This window comes from Pleurodeles waltl, chromosome 8 (genome assembly GCF_031143425.1).
Source record: "Pleurodeles waltl isolate 20211129_DDA chromosome 8, aPleWal1.hap1.20221129, whole genome shotgun sequence".
Classification (NCBI taxonomy): Eukaryota; Metazoa; Chordata; class Amphibia; order Caudata; family Salamandridae; genus Pleurodeles; species Pleurodeles waltl.
The window spans coordinates 488,749,148-488,767,812 of NC_090447.1; the positions used below are offsets into that span (position 1 = coordinate 488,749,148).

Sequence of the window (18,665 nt, forward strand, 5' to 3'; positions counted from 1 at the left end):
ATTATTCTCACCACTGTGAAATGATGGTCTGTTAAAAGCAAATTAAGCGGTGAAATTTGCCCATTTTAAATAGTCAAGAGTGAGCTTTCTGTTCATGATGGTTTGGTTTTCAGGGGTGATTGTTTGGTTGCTACAGTGAGCATCAGGAGTAGAAGCATTAATATGGCTCAAGAAGGAAACTTGGGCATGTGCAAAGAAAGGATGAGATCAGATTTCCAATGGCCAGGGTTGGACATTGAGACAAAGAGGAAGATTTGTGATTGTCATGAATGTAAAGGAAGGTGAAAAAATACACAAAATTAGGTGTGTGCCCATAGTTTGTAGGGAATTACCGAGTGGCCCATGGCAAGAAATAGCTCTTGACCTAGTACGTCTGTTGAAAGGTTACAAGGTTACACCCTATTTGTTGTGGTGGATTCGTGGCCTGAGATTGTATGTGTGTCTGCTATCAACTCGGGTGTTGTAATTAGGTTTTTGGAAGGACTCTCCGGGAGAGAAGGGTTCCAAGCAGCATTTTGACGGACAATGGGGTGCAGTTTTCCTCCACAGAAGTGGAGGAGTTTTTGGTGTCTTATGTGGTGAAACACAAGAAATCTGAGTTATGCTATCTCTAATCCAATGAGATGGTAGACAGGTTCAGTAGGACTCTTAAGGAAGGATATCAGTTGGCCAAGAGTAGACGATAGGACTAGTTGAAGGAATTACAAAAACATTTGGTTTCAGATCGCCCCTCTCCCCATGTGACAACAGGGCACCATTTGACTTGTTTTGAGGGAAGAAACCCAATTCCAAGCTGCTGCCTGGGTGGATAAATCGGAATAAAGGTTGGGTGAATGTCTCTGTGAGTGACAGCCAGAGAAGCAAGGAGTGTGAGAAGATGATTAAACGTAAGAAATATTTTGATGCTAGAAATGTGGTAAAGGAATTAAGGGCCATATTTATACTTTTTGACGCAAAACTGCGCCAACGCAGTTTTGCGTCAAAAAAATTAGCGCCGGCTAACGCCATGCGGGCGCCGTATTTATTGAATGACGTTAGCCGGCGTTAGCCGCCGGCGCCGTCTGGTGTGCGTTAAAAAGAACGACGTACACCAGGCAGCGTCGGCGTAGGGGGATATGGGGCTTGGGCGTCAAGAAATGGGGCAAGTCAGGTTGAGGCAATTTTTTCGCCTCAACCCGATTTGCGCCATTTTTTTACGACTCCCAACCCCCATGGAAATGACTCCTGTCTTAGCAAAGACAGGAGTCATGACCCCTTGCCCAATGGCCATGCCCAGGGGACTTCTGTCCCCTGGGCATGGTCATTGGGCATAGTGGCATGTAGGGGGCACAAATCAGGCCCCCCTATGACACAAAAAAAAAAAAAAATAACACTTACCTGAACTTACCGTAATCTCCCTGGGATGGGTCCCTCCAGCCTTGTGTGTCCTCCTGGGGTGGGCAAGGGGGACAGGGGGTGTCCCTGGGGGCATGGGAGGGCACCTCTGGGCTCCTTCAGAGCCCACAGGTCCCTTAACGCCTGCCTTTTGCAGGCGCTAAAAAACGGCGCAAAAGCGGCCGTACGTCATTTTTTTTGACCCGCCCACTCCCAGGTGTGATTTTTGCCCGGGAGTATAAATCCGACGCACATGCCTCGGAGTCGATTTTTTAGACGGGAACGCCTACCTTGCATATAATTAACGCAAAGTAGGTGTCCACGCTAAAAAATTACGCTAACTCCATGGACTTTGGCGCTAGACGCGTCTAACGCCAAAGTATAAATATGGAGTTAGTTTTGCGTCGAAATTGCGTCAAAAAAACGACGCAATTCCGGCGCAAACGGAGTATAAATATGCCCCTAAATGTAGAAGTGGGTGACTGGGTGAAAATAAAATCACCAGTGGGAGCTCAGCCAGGATCAAAGTTTATGGAACCCAGGAACATAATTAAACTTTTCAGAAATGCCAACAAAACTGAGGATGTTAGAATTTGGAATCTCACCAGAGTGATATTGCTAAAAGATTGGAATACTGAACATGCTGGGTCAGACACTAAACCTAAATATTGTAAACAAAGTGCAAAAATGTGTGGGATGTCATTTAAATGGTGTGATCATCGTTCTAGGGGTGATGGTGTAATTTCAAGAGATGGTAAACCTAAGAAGTTCTACAGAATTCCCAATTATCTGAGAAATTATGTAACAAACATTGTGGCATAATATATAGCAACCATCTGTTTGCAAACTGCAATTGTCTTAGTGAGCCTTGGTGAAAGCTGGGAAAATGACCCCTTTGATTGCTGTTGGTGTAGTAGAATACAGCAAATATCAGGATGCAATGGATCCCTCACGGCTCTGGGAACTGCTGCATCACTGGTGACCACTCTCCTGCATAAAATTTAAATTCCTACCCTAAAAATTGTATCATGGTCAGATTACTTTTTTGTCCATTGCAATATTGTGGGATCCACAGAGAAATCATCATAAAAGCATTAAAGTTTCACACTGTTATCACTCACCATTGGACGTTAAGAGCTGCAATATTACCTGCTATTGCAAAAAGTGGGCAAAGTTGATCATGTGGTATTGGACTTGGCTGACCCTCCTTTCTGTTGGCAAACAGTTGAGAGTACAACTATTACAGCCCTAGACAACATTGTCCCTCCAACTTCACTGAACGTGAAGACCAGATTTGAAAACTGTAAACGGTTTACTCTTTAATTGAAATTGGAAGATGTGGAGGAAACATTATAATGCATTCTTTGTAAGTCAATCTATGTACGAACAAAAAAAAATATTTAAGTAATGAGACAAACAGAAATTTGAAAAACAGTAATGCTCCTAATTTTACCAAACTTCTTTTTAGTATGGTAGATGCCCTAAGTAAACTGTCTGCTTCTGCCTCAAAAGTAGAATCCTTATTCAAAGTAACACCATCTCTGCCTCTCAGGAAAGTGTTATTAACTGTCATTGAGCGGGCAACCCAGTAAGGTGAATATAAATGAAATTGGTCCTGAAGTTACCTTGTGCAGTGTTTCTCAAGACATGGTGAAACAGGCAAAGTAACTTAAAGTGAATCCACTTCTCTTCTGGAGGTCAACGAAGTGCACGGCTATAAGGGGTAATATAAATCCTTCTTCCTAGTCCATAGATAAGGCAAACAGCCAAATTCTGAAGTTATTGCAACTTTTATAACCACCTTCTGGGGCTCCCAGAAAAAATGTTGTTAAAATAATCAAGCCCTACTAGAGTAAGAGTTTGGGTCACTGCCTTATGGAAGTCAGTAGACAGATAAGGAAAGATTTGTTCAGGGGTCTTTAACCGGAAACAAACAATAAGAAATAGAGGTGTTGCTTGAGTAAAAAAAGAGAGCTTGTCATCAAAGTGAAAGCCAAGATTTTTAACAGTCTTCATGGGGGCAAGAGCTGGGCCTAAATTTGAAGGCCACAAGCTGTCTGCAGGGAGCTAGAAGGCCCTAGTACAAAGATCTCCATCTTTTCAGAGTTAATTTTAGGAGCATTACAAACCATCCAGTCAGCTGCACTTAAATGCAAACAAATAAAGAGCTGTTCTAGTTTTGAGACTTGCCCATTCAGATAACCAGTTGAGTGATACCTGCATCCATTCAGAAAAAATGACCAAAGTAGTGCATGAGTTGTTCCAAAAAGGATACGTCGATGTTGAATAGAGTGGCACTCAATGAGGCGCCCTAAGGGACTACATATTGCAAAAGAAAGGATTTAGACACAGACGATTGAATCTTAATCTCCTGACAGCATCGGTTAGGGTAAGAAATGAGAGAATTTTGTGCTACGCCCCCCACTCCTATCGCACAAGTCCGAAGTAAGAGGACTTCATGGGAAATGATATGGAAGGCAGTGATGCAGTGCTGCACTACCCCTTTGGTAGAGTACCAAGGGGCATATTTATACTCTGTTTGCGCCGGATTTGCGTCGTTTTTTTTAAACGCAAATTCGACGCAAAACGAACTCCATATTTATACTTTGGCGTTAGACGCATCTAGCGCCAAAGTTCATGGAGTTTGCGTCATTTTTTAGCGTGGACACCTTCCTTGCATTAATGATATGCAAGGTAGGCGTTCCCGTCTAAAAAATGACTCCGAGGCATGTGCGCTGTATTTATACTCCCGGGCAAAAATGACGCCCGGGAGTGGGTGGGTCAAAAAAAAGGACATTCAGCCGCTTTTGCGCCGTTTTTTAGCGCCTGGTCAGGGCAGGCGTTAAGGGACCTGTGGGCTCGGAAGGAGCCCAGAGGTGCCCTCCCATGCCCCCAGGGACACCCCCTGCCACCCTTGCCCACCCCAGGAGGACGCCCAAGGATGGAGGGACCCATCCCAGGGAACGTAAGGTAAGTTCAGGTAAGTATTTTGTTTTATTTTTTTTGTGGCATAGGGGGGCCTGATTTGTGCCCCCCTACATGCCACTATGCCCAATGACCATGCCCAGGGGACAGAAGTCCCCTGGGCATGGCCATTGGGCAAGGGGGCATGACTCCTGTCTTTGCTAAGACAGGAGTCATTTCAATGGGGGTTGGGAGTAAAAAAAAATGGCGCTAATCGGGTTGAGGCGAAAATTTTGCCTCAGCCTGACTTGCCCCATTTTTTGGCGCCCAAGCTCCATTTTCCCCTACGCCGGCGCTGCCTGGTGTAAGTCATTTTTTTTTACGCACACCAGGCAGCTCCGCCGGCTAACGTCATTCCATAAATACGGCGCCCGCATGGCGCTTTGGAATGGCGTTAGCCGGCGTAAAAATTTTTGACGCACAACTGCGTTGGCGCAGTTGTGCGCCAAAAAGTATAAATACGGCCCCAAGTACATTGCTTCCACGACTGCAGCAAGTGCTGACTCTGTGCTCTGTAGGGGTTTGAAACTCAATTGAACTGAGTTCAACACCAAATGAGTAGAGAGCTAGGATTACAAAATATTATTAACATGCTTTTCCACGATCTTAATGGATATCGACAATAAAGAAACTGGGCCGCAATTAGACAAAACAGCAGGGTCTGCAGTTATCTTAGAGACTATGGCATATTTCCAAATAGCTGGGACCCCACTGCAATCTCTAGAGATGAGTTGCAAAAAAGTGTAAAACCAGGGACAACAGAGTCAATGCCTAGATATAATAGGTGGGATGGACAGGGCCCAGAGGGGGAACCTGATTTGGTGGAATGTAAAAGAGAATGAAGAAGAGACGTGAAAAGAGAGTCAAAAGAAGTTCACTTAAGTGTGCCAGATCAGAGGAAAACACTGGGTAACTCACCAGGGACAGCATTTTGTGCGGGCCCAAACTGATAAAAAAAAATCAATTTTTTCAGAGAAACAAAGTGGGTAAATCATCACAGGTTGAGTACTGGAAATGTACCAATTCCGACATTTGGCTGAGTAAAAAAGTAGAAGTCTTAAGAATCTCTTTAGGAGATTTGCCTGATGATTGCAGTTGAGGAGTATAATAATACATGTTTGCTTCCCTGATCAAATTCTTAAGACTGGTTGAGTAGATTAGTTTACTATCAAAGCCCCAGGTCAAATGCCATAATGTCTCTAGTTTTTGATAGACTTTCTTCAGTTGACATAGTTCTTTACTGAACTAGACCTCAGACAATTTGCTTCATGTAAGAAAAAAACACTTTTTCCCAGGAGGTACTTCATCAAAGGCAGGCTCACTCCAACGGTTAAAGAGCTCACTCAACGCTGTGGTACCCACTTTGTAAGAGGAATCCTGGGTAGATGGTGATGCAATAGAACTCAAAGCTGTTACAAGAGATTCCTGCATTACTTTTCGACAGGGCTGTGACACAAATAACTATTGATTGAGGTGAAGGCCTTAAAGTCAAGGAGTCAGGTGAACAAGATCAAAAAATGATTTTTCCAGGGTATGTTTAGATTTTGTATATGAGTGATGTTAGGGTGAGTAGAAAAATAAAAAGATCCGGAGTGTGTTCATGAGCATTCGTAGGGCCTGGAACAAACTGTTCGACCAAAGGAAGAACACAGGTTAATCCACTCGTGAGGTGAAATAGCCAAGTGGAAGAATTGTGAAGCTAGACAACATCACAGAGAACATAAAATAAAAAAAGATTTTAAAATGATCAGTATGAGGAAGACAGTATATCAAAATTCACCTTAAAACCAAGGAATTCTACCAAGTCAAACAGGTCTAATTACAACAAGGAAACAGAATAGAGGCATTTAAATATAACAGCCAACCCCCACCACATCTACTCTGCAGTCCATCAAATGTAATGATCTTGAATCTGGTAGGTTATCAAGTGCAATGGCCGAGCTAGCAGCATCATAATACCAACTCTCAGTTAAAAATATGAATTCAAAGTCATAGAGAGAAATAAGATTGCAGATTTCTGTAGTGTGCAGTGGATAGTAGAGCTTGGTAGATTACAAAAATAGTAAAATGATACCGCTCTGGCAGCCCAGCAGTGGTAACCTTGCTTAAGCAGCCTGAAAGCCTTATGCAAACAATGAAATAATGAGGCCTGGAGGTGGAAAACATGAGCCAGTGTTCTCGGGCTCCCTGCTGCCTGGTCTACCCCAAGCCCCCATGGTCCACTGGAGTTACCCTCGTTCATAATGTCAAACTTACACTGGTAAAGTGGGGGACAGACAGTAGACAAGTAAACATAGTATCTGCCGCACCCTGACCGCATACTGGCCCAACATTGTTATCCATGCACAAAGTGTGGGAAACTGGCACTTTGTTGCAGTACCTCCCCAACTGACTTTTTGCCTGGTTTCTGGATGCAACTTGGACTGTAGTGCACTTGGATCCTGCTAACCAGGTTTCCGGTGCCAGTGGTCTTTCCCTAAAAATTGCAAAGTTATTTGGCAACACCTTTAGCTGCCACCATAAGTCCCTAGTAAATGGTACTTAGAGACCTAAGGCATGGGGTACTAAGGGTAGGCCCCTGAGGGCAGCAGCACTGATTGTGCCACTATGGCCATGCATCCAGATGCACCCAACACTGACATTGCAGGGTGAGTGTCCTGATGCAATCCCAAAATGCAAACTCAACATGGCACACTGCCTGTGTGCCTTGTCCACTACACCCTGCATGCAATATAGATAAGTCACCTGTGGGAGTGGGCGTGGTGATAATATGATAATAAGGACTATGATACTCAATCGGGGTGTGCAAATGTGGTTTTATTATATCCAGTTTAACTGTGACAATGTCCAAGGTATGTGGCCTGTTGGTTATTAATTCTACACTGTCTTCTTCTTCCCCAGGGTTCCTCTTGACAGGCGATGGTAGTTTCCGTGGGTTTCCCAGGTGGACCGAAACCAAGAGGAACGGAAATACCGGTGAGTCTGGGTTTTTTATTTTGTGGTGCAAGTTTGTGCAGATATGAGAGAGAGAGAGAGAGAGAGAGAGAGAGAGAGAGAGAGAGAGAGAGAGAGCCCTCTCCCTTCCACGATTAAATCGGAGGGTGTTCTTTATATAGGACCGTACCTGGCGGAGTTCGTGTCCTTCTGGAACCTCTTTCCTTGTTGCAGTGTCCTTGACACTGGAGTTCTTTGGTTCCTCGGTCGCTGGTCGTCTTGCTGGCTCCTGTTTTCTTTCTCTCTCTGTGCTCGCGTCTTCTTCGGCGTCCTCTTCCTCTAATGCCTCCCCCCGCGCGTAGTCCGTTGTTTCTTTTTATGATCTCGGCAACCCGGATATCCGGGTTCCCAGTGAAGGTGATCGCATCCTCGTCACTATGGTATTTCGACAAAGAATCGGGAATCCGCCCACCCGGATTCCCGATGTCGTCATGGTCCTCACACGGGTCAGGAAACCGGGACTCCGTTCCCGATGTAACCCATGATGTAGCCGGGAATTCCAACTCCCGGCTACATCACCCAACTGGAAGGCCTTCCAGCACTAAGGCAGGGTGCACTATATAGTGTATGTAAGGGCATAGTTGCATGAGCATTATGCCCCCACTGTGTACTTACCAAACCTGGTACCTAGTGAGTGAACAGAGCAGCCATTTTAAATGCATGTGCTGGACACTGGTCTGCACGAGTTTCTTAGCTACACAATGGCAACTCTGAACCATGGATTGTTTGGTATTAAACAACTCAGAATGATAAATCCCCACTGGTGCCAGTGATGGATTTATTATAAAATGTACCCAGGGGTCACCTTAGAGGTACCTCCTGCAAAAGTTAACTACCCTGGCATGGTTGCTGACTGGTTCTATCCAGCCTGCCACCACCAGACATCCAGGTGCATATTTATACTCTGTTTGCGCCAAATTTGCGTTGTTTTTTTCGACGCAAATTCGGCGCAAAACTAACGCCATATTTATACTTTGGCGTTAGACGCGTCTAGCACCAAAGTAGGAGGAAAGAGCGTCATTTTTTTGCGTGAACGCCTTCCTTGCGTTAATGAGATGCAAGGTAGGCGTTCCCGTCCAAAAAAATGACTGCGCCGCAAATGCGTCGTATTTATACTCCCGGGCAAAAATCACGCCCGGGAGTGGCCGGGTCAAAAAAACCCGCATTTGCGCCGCTTTTTAACGCCTGGGTCAGGGCAGGCGTTAAGAGACCTGTGGGCTCAAAATGAGCCCACAGCTGCCCTCCCATGCCCCCAGGGACCCCCCTGCCACCCTTGCCCACCCCAGGAGGACACCCAAGGATGGAGGGACCCATCCCAGAGACATTCAGGTAAGTTCAGGTAAGTATAATTTTTTTTTTTTGGTATAATTTTTTTTGGCATAGGGGGGCCTGATTTGTGCCCCCCTACATGCCACAATGCCCAATGACCATGCCCAGGGGACATAAGTCCCCTGGGCATGGCCATTGGGCAAGGGGGCATGACTCCTGTCTTTGCTAAGACAGGAGTCATGTAAATGGCGTCTGGGCGTCGTAAAAAATGGCGCAAATCGGGTGGAGGCGACTTTTTAGCGTCAACCTGACTTGCACCATTTTTAAGATGCCCTAACGCCATTTTTCCCTACGCCGGCGCTGCCTGGTGTACGTGGTTTTTTTCCACGCACACCAGGCAGCGCCGGTCTGCTTGCGCCGGCTAACGCCATTCAATAAATACGGCGCCCGCATGGCGCTTCAGAATGGCGTTAGCCGGCGCAAAAATTTTTGACGCTAAACTGCGTTAGCGCAGTTTAGCGTCAAAAAGTATAAATACGGGCCCCAATCTATAACCTTGTGGGAGAGGTCTGTCTCTCTGCATTGTAGAACAATGCCCCTCCTGGGTGGAAGTGCTAACACACCCTCCCTCAGAAAGTTGCACTGCCCTGGTGATGAGCTTCAAAGGGCTTACCGCCTTTGAAACTCAACCCCCAGGCCTGCTGCTAGCAGCAGATGGCTGCCCCATTTGCAAACCCCCACTTTTGGCAGGAGCAACGGCTGGAAAATACACAAAGGTTAGGAGGAGTGGCCCCACCTGGCATGCACCACCCCTAAGGTGTTGCCTGCAAAGTGGACACTCCATTTCATTTTCCTCCATCTTGGATGGAAGGGAAATAGCCAACTAGGTATAGGGATGTGACCTCTGCCCCCCGGAAGGGTCACTTAGTGGGTGTAGCAACCCTAAGGTAGGTGACCCATTGGTCACTACCAGGTTCCCCCTAAAATGCCCCCTAAATTTAGTATTTAGACGGTACCCCTAGGCCAGGAAATCAGATTTGCTGGAGAAAAAGAAGACCAGCACCAAGAAGAACTAAAGCACGAGGACTGTGGACCTGCTGCACCAAAGAAAAGCCGCCAAACCCTGTCTGCTGCACCCAGGACCTGACATTCGCACTGAGGAGCTGCTGGACAACTGGACAACTCTACAAAAAAAACAGAAGACCTCCAGGCTTCACCAATCACCTGAGAACTCCTTCCAGAGTGGAGTTTCTACTCTACAACCCAAAGAAACCATCAAGCCAGTGAGGGTCCCTTCATGAACCAGCTGCTAACTCCTGAACTGGATGCCGCAGTTAGACTAAATTGCATCCCAAAGACCACGAGGACAAACCCTGCCGATGTGCTAAGTTTGGTGGTACTGTGATCTACAATGGCCATACCGTGACAATACCTTGGATATTGGTCAGCTAACGTCGGATATCCAGAAAAAAAGCCTGCCCTGGGCTGCAAAAGGACAAGGAGGGATCTCTAGTCTAGTGACTTCAGGAACACCATGGAACTCCCACCAGGATGCCCCCTTTGTTCTGCAAACGACACTTGAACCAACTTACCTCCTGTTACTGAGGTCATCCTCGCGCACGGCTCCTGGCTCACAGATTCCCTCTGCACCCGGCAACCCGGTGCCCTGCACCAAACAACCTGCTGTACCCTAAGAACCACCTATCCCGTGCAACCTTGATACTCCAGTGGGACCCCATAGACGCATCTTTAAACGTACATGTGCAGCACTTTTCCAAGTGGTCCCTCGCAGTGGCCCTGTACCAGCTCCAAAAACATTTTCCCGCTGCTCCGCCAGAACCGGGACCAATTGAACTACTCCCACTGGCACAGTGTGCCCACCGATGAACCGGACCAACCTGCAAAAGAAGAACTTGGTAAACCAACTGTACAATTTTATATGTTTTTCTAAAGGTGATCCGCCATTGATTCCTATGGTGCATAATTACGCATAAAAGACTATTTTATTAAACCTCAAAAATTAATATCTTGAAAAGTACTTACCAAATTCCGATGATCTTGGTGTTAACATTTACATAAAAATCTGAAGTATTTTTATAAATTGGTCTTGAGTTATTCCTTTGAGTGTGTGAGTTGCAAGATTGATGCAGTGAGTACAATAAATGCTTTGCACTTCTCCAAGACTGGCCTAACTGCTCGACCAAGCTACCTTAAAAACTAGAGCATTAGGTGAGCTAGTTTTTGCCCATGTAAACTAACGTGTGGTTGCCTGGACCCCCTGCACAGTGTGCCCAGCTTTGCTCACTACAGAGATAGCCAGCCTCCTACACAAAGCGTAAGAAAGGAAAATGTCTGAGAGATAGTGGGAGCCCAGAGATTTGGGTGCAGTGAAGGACTCAAGGCTCCACGTGGCCAAAAGCAGAGCATTAGAAGAGGATGTTGCTCTAAAATAGGGTCTTTCCTGCTCAGCCACCCTCAATATTCCCCAAGGTCTCCCCTTTCGGCTGTTCAACCCCTAAATTTGGTGACAGAGCCATACCATTAGCTATCCCACATATGGACTCTAGAAAACTTGATTAAATTTTCCTAAAGCAAGGTGGCTCAAAACATTATGTCCTTGGCCATTCATTCATAGACAAAGAAGTACTTGCTGTCCTTAACTCCCTTCCAGCAGGTTGCCGTGACTGTGGTGTAACGAGGCATGAGGGGGACCCCCGCGCAGTACATGGAGGGCTTCCCTGTGGACTCACTCAGGAGCTCTCAGGCCAGATGGCTGTGCTAAGGGGGCTCTTTGGAGCTAGGGGCCCCCCACACTGTGGGACTCCAGGGGCCGTTACGCCACTGAACACTGAGCTAGCAGACATGTACAATAAAGAACCAAGAGTCCAAGTGCTCAAGATGGCTTGTAAAACCATATCCAGGATGCATACAAGCAAAGCATGGAAAAGCTGCCATCTTATAAACCCAGGTTCCGAAACTGCAGCAGGATGTATGCAAGATACTTGCTCTGTTCACTGAAGAGAGAGGGTGTCTACACCTACTCTCAGTGTCTGCAAACAGCAGAGAATTCTGATAGTGGATAAAGGCAAAAATAACTCTCTCATATCCCTCGGCATGCAAACCCCTACTGAGCCCCTTTTGAGAATCATGAAGTTTAACTACAAATCTTTGGTGCCTGAAGTATCAAGCCCAATAAACATCTTGGAGGCATACCGCACGCACACACGGCATCGAAGTGTGCACCACCCTTTGGTTTTGTTGCCTCACTCAGCTTAATTCAAATGCAGGCCATAATACCAAAACCCTTCATAGATTTTGTCCTATCTTCCCAAAGTTCGACCCCCAAGTCATACAGTTCCAAGACCACATACCTTCCCAAAAAGTTTCTACTGTGTGGAGAAACCCTGTCAACATAAATCATCTGTTTTCTGAGATGAGGACTTATAATAGACCACTGTCCCATCTTCCTGCTTTAAGTCCTCCAGACCCAGGCTCTGTAGCTTTGCCCCAAATGTGCTATACCTGCTCTTTCCTACTGTAAGGAAATGCCTCCACTTTTGGCGGCAAGGCTGGAGGAGATAGTGAGAAAAACAAGGAGGAGTCACTCACCAGTCAAGACAGCCCCTAAGGTGCCCTGAGCTGAGGTGACCCCTGCCTTTAGAAATCCTTCATCTTGAGATTGGAGGATTCCCCCAATAGGATTAGGGATGTGCCCCCCTCCCCTCAGGGAGGAGGCACAAAGAGGGTGTAGCCACCCTCCAGGACAGTAGCCATTGGCTACTGCCCCCCAGACCTAAACACACCCCTAAATTTAGTATTTAGGGGCACCCCAGAACCCAGGAAACCAGTTTCCTGCAACCTGAAACAAGAAGGACTGCTGACCTGAAAGCCCTGCAGAGACGACGGAGATGACAACTGCTTTGGCTTCAGCCCTACCGGCCTGTCTCCTGACTCGAGAAAAACTGCAACAGCGACGCATCTGACAGAGACCAGTGACCTCTGAAGCCTCAGAGGACTGCCCTGAACCAAAGGACCAAGAAACTCCCATGAGCAGGCGGCTCTGTTCAACAACAGCAACAACTTTGCAACTTTCAAAGACCTCACTCTTCGTGCCGGAAGCGTGAGACTTCACCCTCTGCAATCGACGCCCCGGGCTCGAGCTCCAGAGAACCAACACTACAGGGAGGACTCCCAGGCGACTGCGACCTCGTGAGTAACCCGAGACGACCCCCCTGGACTCCCACAACGACACATGCAGAGAGACTCCAGAGGCTTCCCCTGACCGCAACTGCCTGTACCAAGGAACCCGATGCCTGGACCAAGCTTTGCACCCTCAGCCCCCAGCACCAGAAGGATCCGAACCTCAGTGCAGGAGTGACCCTCAGGCGACCCTCTGCCTAGCCCAGTTGGCGACTGGCCCGAGAAGCCCCCCTGTGCCCTGCCTGCACTGCTAGAGTGACCCGTGGGTCCCTATATTGATTCTAATACAAAACCCGACGCCTGCTTTGCACACTGCACTGTGCCGCTGAGGGTGTGTTTTGTGTGCCTACTTGTGTCCCCCCCCAGTGTTCTACAAAACCCCCCTGGTCTGCCCTCCGAGGACACTGGTACTTACCTGCTGGCAGACTAGAACCAGAGCACCCCTGTTCTTCATAGGCGCCTATGGGCACCTCTTTGACCTCTGACCGGCCCTGAGCTGCTGGTGTGGTAACTTTTGGGTTGCCTTGAACCCCCAACAGTGGGCTGCCTATACCCAGGAACTTAGACTTGTAAGTGTCTTACTTACCTGACAAACTAACCATTATTTACCTCCCCCAGGAACTGTTGATTTTTGCACAATGTCCACTTTTAAAATAGCTTATCACCATTTTTACTAAAACTGTGTATGCTATTGCTATAGTTCAAAGTTCCTAACTTACCTATGTGGAGTACCTTGCATTTTATGTATTTACTTCAAATCTTGAACTTGTGATTCTAAAAATAAATTTAAAAAAGATATTTTTCTATATAAAAACTATTGGCCTGGAGTTAAGTCTTTGAGTGTGTGTTCCTCGTTTATTGCCTGTGTGTGTACAACAAATGCTTAACACTACCCTCTGATAAGCCTACTGCTCGACCACACTACCACAAAATTGAGCATTAAAATTATCTAATTTTGCCACTATCTTACCTCTGAGGGGAACCATTGGGCTCTGTGCACACTAACTCTTACTTTGAGATTGTATATCCAGAGCCAACTTCCTACACCTACTCAGTCATGTGTCCATTCAGCTGACCCATAATAACATCTACATGAACAGATGGCAAAAGTAACTTCACAATTTTGCTCCTACATAAAATCATGAGTTCTACCCCAGTTGTGATTGGCTCCTGGTTCTTGCCTCTACAATTTGCAAGGAATGTATACACTGGTTTAGGTGGAATACTTTGTGGTAGCATACTTTGCGGTAAAACGAGTTGCAAAATCTCAGAATGCGATCCGATGGAGCAAAGTAGTGGAATTTACCCAGGTGATTTTTGCATCTTACTTTTTCTACAGCACTTGCAATGAGGCTGAAAAGTCTTGAAAGATTACAAGACTCAGGTAAGTTTTGAAGGATTTTGCAGTAGTACTCTACACAGCTGGCAGGGTTGGCAACGGCAAGCAACTGCCTTTCTCTTACAAAAATCAGACCTTCATATTCCCTTGGCTTTGCCACAGTTGTCACAGTGGCACTATATAGGCAGGGCAGTAGCTTGGTCAGTGAGATTGGGAGGCGGGGGCGTTGTGAGCTTAAGATTTTCCGACAATCAGATGGGCATATAATGTTTAAATACATTATACAACAAGCAGGATGCATGAGAGGGGCCTAAGGGGTCAGTGAAAAGGGAGAGAAATGTGGATTGGTGGGAGTAAAGAGGAAAAACACATTTTTTGTAAAATAACCAATATTTTTGCAGACTTTGAACGCAGAGAGTGAGAGAGTGTGTGCATGTTTTTGTCTGTGTGTACATACAAATTCCTGCTGAAGTCAGACTGGCATCTCAAAATACCTGACTGAAAGCACCTGTAACCAACTACATGGCAGGAAATACATTTTATTAGTGGGCGTAACACCCCAAACACCTCCCCTGAAACTATGGCCCTGTGGACAGGATTCTGAACTAGAACACTGGAAAGTTAGGATCTCTCTTGAAAATAATAGAGTGCTCTGGGCTTCTAAGGACCGGTAGAGGCCTGGAGCTCCAACATTCCAATGTTGTAAGGTTCACACCTGTTGCTGTGAACAAAGGCCTAAAGGGGCCCCAGGGGATTTGAATCCCCTTAGCTCCATGAAGCATTTGTGTTATTTATTGGAACATTTAGCCTCCTAGCGGTGGAATGTTCTAATAGCCTTATAGGCCTCTGTAGCTGGGCTATACCTTCGGATCGGGCCTTTAATGCTGGAGCGAACGGTTAGACTAGAAACCCAAAGCAGCCCTGGCAACTTTTTCTGACCACCCCTGGGGAGGGGGTTACCTTTTCACGCACAGTGAGGGGTGTACAATCGCGAGTTTGCTGCTGTTTTGGAGGCCGAGTTCACAGCACTGCTGCAAAGCCGGCCCACAGTCACAAAACCAGTCCCCACCACTCCAAAACCAGCCTCCACCCTTCCAGCCCACTGGGAAAACACCTGATGCCCACTACGGCCAGTCCGGCCCTGCTGGAGCGGGCCTTTAATGACCGGTATAGTCTGCTGCGGCAGGCTACAAGGCTATATTCAGAACCTAACAAAGGCCTTTATTTACGCTTAAAGGAAAAATAAAAAGCATTTTTTTTAAGAAATGACAAAACATCCAACTGCTGGTTGGCTATATTTTTGGATCTACCTTGCCTTGCACCTTCAACCCCGTGTGACGCTGTCTCCTTAACTTTCTCTTTACAACACACATCCAAAACAGTTGCTCGCATTTTCACTGGCGAATATCTTTTGTTGCACAATGTACTGTCTCTTCTCTTTGTATCTCTCGTCCTGAAATTTTCCTATTGGTCATTAATTTGGGGCATAAAATAACAGATGGCCGAATGTGTTTACATAAATCAAAAAACTGAATAAGCAGTGTGACACTAATGCACCATACCATCACAGAGCTTTAGGGCTCACCCGGCCAGAAAAGTGTCTAATAGAAAATCTGTATCCAAGCAGGAGATTCTAAATATACAGACGTTCACTGGCTGGCTGGCTCGCTCATTAAATTGAAATATACAGAAAAAGCGCGCAGAAAAATATTGATAAAAAAAACATTAATTAACATTCGTTTTCCTACATAGTGTCATTTTCTACACAGAGCCAGAAAAACACTCAGGCCCGTATTTATACTTTTTTTGCGCCGCATTTGCGTCGTTTTTTGACGCAAAAACGGCGCAAACTTGCAAAATGCCATTGTATTTTGTAGGTTTGCGCCGTTTTGCGTCAAAAAGCGGCGCAAATGCGGCGCTAAAAAAAGTATAAATACGGGCCTCAGTGACCTCTGTTTCAGCGGCTGATAGCTGAGACCAGTGGCTAAGATGCGCATTAGACCCTTGTGTCGGCAGATGAGAATAGTCGGGGGGGGGGGGGGGGGTGCGGAGGGAGAGTGTTCCTCCCCTTTAAGGCACCAGAGTGTAATTTCAACGCGGGGGACATCCAGCTGTTTCCCAGCCATGAACCAGGAAAGGAGGGAGCGGAATCGAGTCCGGCATCAACATCAGCTCGGCTCCTGGAGGATGCCCGGCGGGAGGAGAGCCACAGCAGGTGGGAGTAGGACGCGAGGCTGCAGCGTCCGCCAACAGCACCAGCAGCTCCCGCAGCTGGAGGTCCAGTTCTGTCGGCCTTCGTTCACACGCAGACGTACAAGTGAGTGACCGGGCGGGGGGGCACGTCCTGCAAGGCCACAGGGGTTTCTTGGCTTGCACACCTCTGGCCCTTCCATTCACGTCACCTCAGTCGGTCAGCCGACATTAGAAGTAGCTGGCTCGAGCCCCGAGCGTGCACAACCATGGGAGCGTGTGACCCTGCGGGCAGGTGTGCGTGAACAGACTAATGTCCTGTCATTTGGAGAGGGTCTCGAAGCGGCGCGCTCTGCTCTCAAGCCCCCGCTATTACACTATCAGAGCTGTTTGTCGTGTTGTCAGCGTCATCGTGTTTTGATTTAGATTTAGCCCTGTGTGTGATTTCGTATTTCTAAAAAATGCCATGTGCTACTTTCCAGGTGCCTGCTGAGGAGCGAGGGTGTGTGTGTGTGTGTGTGTGAGTGAGTTGGAGCTAAGGGGGGCGGAGAGCTTTAATTCTCAATATTGCTGTTCCTGTACCCTTTTCAATCATGAAAATTATTCGTGCAGCGTATGCATACTTGTTAATTCGCACTTTAGGATGCTATGCTCCCAGTGAACATTCCGACTCAGCTCGCCAGTCAATTATAAATAAAAGAAAGCGCTTGGTTACTGTGAAGGTTTTCTATAGGGCACTTAACTATTATTGTGAATGAATGTGCAGCATTCAGTTGTACACAAGTAACCCACTACGAAGATCTCAATGTTTCATGTTTCATAAGACTTAGGTCTGTGGATTTTGCATCGGAAACGGATGTGAAACCAATTGAAAATGTAGAGAAGATTCACAGACTTTTTGCTAAGTTAAGTGTTATTCAAACGAACAAAAATGCATTTTTCATTCTGCATTACACATTTACAGAATAAAGATAAGTGACAGTTTACAACTGTAAAGTTCACTTAAGTTACTATGGCGATATATCTGCATGGAGTTTACGTTAAGAGCGGGGAATTAGTTGTGCAGGCAAGGTGGCATGCAAAAAGCATGAAACTTATGCAGACTCGTAAGTGTGTGGGCAATGATTGTTCGTGGATGTTTCTAGCTTGGAAACCCTTGTAAACTTGCTGATAAAGAAAAAAATGTTTTCTATGCTAGAAATGATTAGGGAGCGGGCCCAAATTTCATGCGTCTTTCTGAGGAGGTGGCAAACATTGATTTTCCGCAGAGAAAAACTTTTTGAAAAAAACAACAACTCATGCATAAGTGTAACACACGGAAAATCTGCATGAGTAAACATTGCTCGTAGGACGATATACAACTGTCATGGGTTTCCAGGAGTACTCCGTTGGATGTTTGTAAATCCATAAAATTGCTAATTTACTCCAAACATGCAGAAGTTGATTTCTAGGGGTAGTCGAAATTGCGTATTTCCCATGAGGATTACCACTAGTCTTACTTGAATCAGGCATGACTGGCTTTCCGTATGGAGACTGTGTGGAAGGTTTGCCCTCAAGCACAAAAGGCACACACTATACCAACTCCATGGAATTTCTAAAGTGACGCAATTGTCGTTGGCAGCGCAGTACATGTAGCTGCTCGAACTACTCGAACCAGGGATCATGCTGAATGCGCGCCGAAGGGAACCCCATCTGTGCCCGTCCACGCCCAAAAGGGTCCAGGGGTCCTGTCTCTTTTGGTTCCAACAGAATCTCTTTCTCAGAGATGCAGTTAAAAGCACTGAAACCCCCTGCTTAGAGGGCTTCCGAGGATCTCTCGATTTGATGTCGCATGAAAGAGTGCAGGCACCTCCTAGCTGTTCCCTTTGTGATACCCCATAGATTGGGGAAACCTCTGTGCCTGATATTAGGCATGAAAGTGAGTTTCTCCTTTTCAACTTTAATACTCGCTCACTACCGCATTAACTGTATCTCTAATTCTTTAGAGGATCATGCCCCAGACACCTTGTTAATCGTGTAAACTTGTCTTCATGACGTGCCCAGGCCGGATGTGTATTCAGTTCTCTGCCGAACTATTCTATTGTAAGGAGAGGTAAAGAGGACAGACAAGGTGGTGAATTAGCAATAGTATTTAAAGATACATATATATGCAAAATACAAGCTCTGCCTATCACTTTCTGAGGCTGTATATTTTGTGCTTGAACTTTCTCCCAAATTCATCCTTTCTGGCGCTTTGATCTATCGTCCACCTGGCAATGCTGGTTGCTGGTCAAGTCTCCACCCGATCTTTTAGCCCCTCTTATCCTGAGGTCAGCCAATTTTATAGTGCTGGGGG

General features: G+C 46.4%; 1 protein-coding gene across 2 annotated transcripts in view; it reads left to right on the plus strand.

Moving 5' to 3' along the window:
• The first annotated feature begins 7,250 nt into the window (after positions 1 to 7,250).
• The window catches only part of GPR45 (G protein-coupled receptor 45), a 142,764-nt gene continuing 131,349 nt past the window's right edge, over positions 7,251 to 18,665 (plus strand). The window contains exon 1 of one of the 2 annotated variants that reach the window (XM_069204445.1): positions 7,251 to 7,314. The gene's annotated coding sequence lies outside the window, so the exon portion shown is untranslated. Of the gene's footprint in view, positions 7,315 to 16,263; positions 16,458 to 18,665 lie in introns of those variants that run through there. The other variant, XM_069204444.1, reaches the window with a different exon arrangement.